General features: G+C 36.0%; 1 non-coding gene across 1 annotated transcript; it reads right to left on the bottom strand.

Annotated features, from left to right (window-relative positions):
* Nucleotides 1–5,215: 5,215 nt before the first annotated feature.
* LOC122425954 lies at nucleotides 5,216–5,323 on the bottom strand. Its single transcript, XR_006265095.1, has one exon. It is a non-coding gene; the product is annotated as a U6 spliceosomal RNA (small nuclear RNA).
* Between the last annotated feature and the right edge of the window lie 204 nt (nucleotides 5,324–5,527).

Genomic DNA, 5,527 nt, shown 5'->3' with positions numbered 1-5,527 from the left:
ACTTCTCTCCTTCTCCATTTTCTTCCTATGTTTTCCAAAATACTTATGAATATGCTCTGTTCTGAATCTTTTTATGATGTACAAACATAATCATTGATGAAGTAGAACTGTGGTCTTACCATATTAATTGGCTTATTACTTAGTAAGAAGAGAGTGCTACCTTCAAGGATTGCATCAAGAACCACCTCTTCTAGGAAACTTGTTTTGTGACATTGGTCCATATTGATGTTGCTCCTTTCTGTCAGCCCTTGTAAATCACTCAAAATATGTCTTGATTTTGCCCTGTGTGTGCGCAAAGATTTCTAGTAAGGTCTCTGAAATTCATGTTGATTAAATTAATAGATATTTACTATGTGACTAATAAGTGTGTAAGGCACCTTGCTATATGTTAATAAGAATACAAATGAGAATAAAACAAAATTTTTGAATTATGCTGAATACAAATGCATGTTATAAATGTATGAAAAGAATTTTCATAGGAAGAGCTCAGTGTAGAGGAAGATCAAAGAAAGGAACTTCACAGACTAGGGGAAAAAGCAGAAAAATTTAGGGCTTGTCAGTGTAGTGTAATTAGATATAATCATTGGGAAAATGTAGTGAGATTAAGTGTTAAAAATGTGATTAAAGGAGTGATGACCCTATATGTGAGACAGCAAAAGAGACAGAGATGTTAAGAACAGATATTTGGACTCTGTGGGAGAAGGCAAGGGTGGGATGATGTGAGAGAATAGCATTGAAACATGTATATTACCATATGTGAAATAGATCGCCAGTCCAGGTTCAATGCATGAGACAGGGCTCTCAGGGCCGGTGCACTGGGACGACCCTGAGGGGTGGGATGGGGAGGGAGGTAGGAGGTGGGGTTCAGGATGGGGGACACGTGTACATCCATGGCTGATTCATGTGAATGTATGGCAAAAACCACTACAATATTGTAAAGTAATTGGCCTCCAATTAAAATAAATAATTTATAAAAAAATGTGATTAAAGGAATGGAACTAGAATAAGAAATAAGATGTCCCTGAATTTGGAGAATCAAATCTCTATTTTTAGTATATTATGCAGATGGAAAAAGAACCTTGATTAGGATGGGAAGCGGAATATCCATTTATACAATAATATAATAGCTAGTAATTGGGAACATACTTTATGTAAGGCACTTTTCTAGGTTAGAGGGATAACTGAAATTGTTGGGTTAGGAAGCCATTGTACAGAATTTCAGACTGTCATGATTGCTGTGGAAATAGAAAGCAACTGTTAGATTCAGAAATGTTGGAGAACTTGTACCTGATTGAATATGAAAGGCAAAAGGGCCTTTATAATATAAAGCACTAAAGAGCATGCCATTAAAAGAAGAGGGAAAGTAGGAGGAGCTGTGTGAATAGAAGAGTACTGATGGATCTCATTTTGGATACGGTGGTAGGGATTAGAGTTTGGTGAAAGATTTCCCTTTTTGGCTCTTTCAGGGTTTCCCTTTTTGCTCTTATTCTGTAGAGTTGTTTGAGTACATAGATCTGCAGCCACAGAGACTACTTGACCAACTTTGACATTAATGTCGTTTAACTTCTTGGAAGTGTTAGAGAGCCATGGCCATCAGAAATCAGGCCAACCCCCTTGGGAAAGAAAACCCTTCATCTCATTAAAAGGATTCTTGCAAGTTTTACATGGCCAGGTACCACTTATTAGGAGTCTATGTTAGTTGGAGGAAAAGCCTTATAGTAACAGATGGGATAGGATTTGCCTGGTCTTTTCTTCTCTGTACACATCTTTCTTGGGAACCATGAAGGAAAATAGATCTGATGGCTAGCCTTTCTCATTTTTTTCTCCAGCAGAGGGGAGCCTAATATAATTCAGCTCTTAGATGCAGAGTTCCTGCTACCTGTTACTATGTGTTTAACCTGACTTGATGCAGGACATAATCAGTCCCTAATCAGCAAGACATCATAAACTGTTTTCCACACTCCACATAGTTCAGTACCTAAAAATGGACAGATAATGAGAGAACACATTTCTCCTTTTAAAATTTATTTTTAATTGGAGGAAAATTGCTTCACAATGTTGTGTTTGTTTCTGCCATAAAACAATGTGAATCAGCCATAAGGATTCATCTGTTGATAAACATCTAGGTTGCTTCCATATCTTGACAATTGTAAATAGTGCTGCAATGAATACTTGGGCACATGTGTCTTTTTGAATTCTGGTATTCTTAGGATATATGCCCAATAGTGGGATTGCTGGGTCATATGGTAGATTTATTCCTAGTTTTTAAAGGACTCTCCATACTCTTCTCATTAATGGCTGTTTCAGTTTATATTCCTACCAACAGTGCAAGATGTTTCCCTTTTCTCCACATCCTCTCCAGCATTTATTGTTTATAGATTTTTTTCTATATACTAACAATAAAAAACCAGAAAGAGAAATTAAAGAAACAATTCCATTCACCATTGCAATGAAAAGAATAAAATACCTCAAAATAAACTTACATAAGGAGAAAAAAGACCTGTGTGCAGAAAACTGTAAGACACTGATGAGATAAATCAAAGATGCCACAAACAGATGTAGAGATAGATATACCATGTTTATGGATCAGAAGGATTAATGTGTGAAAATGACTATACTACCCAAAGCAATCTATAAATTTGATGCAATCCCTATCAAATTACCAATGGCATTTCTTACAGAATTAGAACAAAAAATTACACAATTTTTTTGTATGGAAGCACAAATGACTCCTAATAGCCAAAGCAATCTTGAGAAAGAAAAATGAACCTGAAGGAATTAACCTTCATGATTTCAGACTATATTACTAAGCTACAGTCATCAAGACAGTATGGTATTGGCACAAAAACAGAAACGTAGACCCATGGAGCAAGATAGAAAGCTGAGAGATAAACCCAAGCACTTATGGGCACCTTACCTTTGACAAAGGAGGCAAAAAATACAATGGAGAAAAGACATCCTCTTCAATAAATGGTGCTGGGAAAACTGAACAGTTACATGTAAATGAATGAAATTAGAACATTCCCTAATACCATGTACAAGAATAAACTCAAAATGGCTTAAAGACCTAAATTTAAGGCCAGAAACTATAAAAATCTTAGAGGGAAACATAGGCATACACTCTTTGACATAAATCACAGCAAGATCCTCTTTGACTCACCTTCTAGTGTAATGGAAATAAAAACAAAAATAAATAAATGGGACCTAATGAAACTTAAAAGCTTTTGCATAGCAAAGGAAACAATAAAGATGATAAGAAAGCCCTCAGAATGGTAGAAACTAATTGCAAGTGAAGCAATTGACAAAGGATTAATCTCCAAGTACAAGCAGCTCATGCAGCTCAATATCAGAGGATAAGTTTCTTATCTCTATGACAACATAAAACTTCACACAATAAGAGGAAATCTGGTGGCTGGGAAGACCTTTGAATGACCCTGAAACTACTGTGTAGAATGCTATTTTTCTCCTTTGGGAAGACCAACACAAATTCCAAATGTCCTCATTAATCAGCTTCATTTGTGAGCTGAAAACAAACTGGAAGAAATATTACATAATTCTCACCCAAACTATACCAACCATTAGAAAATAAGTTCAAATCACATTCTGTCCCTACTTGAGAATGAGGGCGTTCTGCATCTGTGATTACAGACACTATGACATTGATTCATGAAACAGAGAAGTAGAACTTCTGGTCTTTTGAGTCTCAGGACATGAATTCAATTTTGAACTTGTGTTGTTGTTTTCCTAAGACAAATAACCAAGTTCTTTAAGAACTTTTAAATTCTACATTTTTGGGGGTATAAAGTTATCCTTGAAAAGATAGCTTCCCATTACCTACAGAATTTGTTAAAAACAAATTCTTCACCTCAGTATTAGAGGCCTTTTAATATTTAAGAATAATCTGCATTTTATTTGTTCACATCAGAAATATTTATTGAGGGTCTAATTTATGCCAAGCACTTCTGTTAGTACTGTGAATGTCATAAATATATTCTTCCCATATACCTATGCAAAATTACTTCATCTTCAAACATTTTTTGAAAATATTAACTATTAAACTGTTTATGGAGTATATGGAAATTCTCTGTAATGTTTTTGTCACTCTTCTAGAAACCTAAAACTTCCTAAAATATGAAATGTATCACATTTTAAAAGGAAATTCCATAAAGTCTTTCTAATTACCTCCCTTCTGTGAACTTTCCTTTTTCTGGAATACAGTCTAGGAGGGATACACTGAACCATCACTTTGACTTGAGCAAGAACAGTTTTTCAAACATATCTGCTAGTTGTTCAGTTGGTTCCTTTGTTCCAAAAATATTGATCTGTGTTTGATGCTTCCTTGAGTCCTCCAAAATGCTTAGTCCAAGAGATGAATAAAGACACCACGGACTTCCTTGCCAGAGGGCACTGATAGAACAGAAAATTTACTAGAATGACTCAAGTTGGAGCTCTTCTGCAGCCACATTAACTTTTTTCTTTTTTTTTTAATTTATTTTTATTAGTTGGAGGCTAATTACTTTACATTATTGTAGTGGTTTTTGTCATACATTGACATGAATTAGCCATGGATTTACATGTATTCCCCATCCTGATCCCCCCTCCCACCTCCCTCTCTACCCGATTCCTCTGGGTCTTCCCAGTGCACCAGGCCCGAGCACTTGTCTCATGCATCCAACCTGGGCTGATGATCTGTTTCACCCTAGATAATATACATGTTCGATGCTGTTCTCTCGAAACATCCCACCCTCGCCTTCTCCCACAGAGTCCAAAAGTCTGTTCTGTACATATGTGTCTCTTTTTCTGTTTTGCATATAGGGTTATCGTTACCATCTTTCTAAGTTCCATATATATGTGTTAGTATGCTGTAATGTTCTTTATCTTTCTGGCTTACTTCACCCTATATAATGGGCTCCAGTTTCATCCATCTCATTAGAACTGATTCAAATGAATTCTTTTTAATGGCTGAGTGAGTAATATTCCATGGTGTATATGTACCACAGCTTCCTTATCCATTCGTCTGCTGATGGGCATCTAGGTTGCTTCCATGTCCTGGCTATTATAAACAGTGCTGCGATGAACATTGGGGTGCACGTGTCTCTTTCAGATCTAGTTTCCTCTGTGTGTATGCCCAAAAGTGGGATTGCTGGGTCATATGGCAGTTCTATTTCCAGTTTTTTAAGAAATCTCCCCACTGTTCTCCATAGCGGCTGTACTAAAAAATATGGAACGCTTCACGAATTTGCGTGTCATCCTTGCAGCAGGGGCCATGCTAATCTTCTCTGTATCGTTCCAATTTTAGTATATGTGCTGCCAAAGCGAGCACTAACTTTTTTCTTTATCTATATTCTTGAATTTAAGTCACATTTCTTTGACCAAAATAATGGATTTACACTATTTTGTAATTATTCTTATAGTACATAATTCATATTTGTTTGATAAGTAATACAGCACATCACCAAAGCTGAGTTCTCCAAATATATACGTGAGTCTGACATCATAACACAAACACATTATATATTTTTTTACT

The sequence above is a fragment of the Cervus canadensis genome, chromosome 23, assembly GCF_019320065.1.
Source record: "Cervus canadensis isolate Bull #8, Minnesota chromosome 23, ASM1932006v1, whole genome shotgun sequence".
Classification (NCBI taxonomy): domain Eukaryota; kingdom Metazoa; phylum Chordata; class Mammalia; order Artiodactyla; family Cervidae; genus Cervus; species Cervus canadensis.
This window is presented reverse-complemented; position numbering and strand designations above follow the sequence as displayed.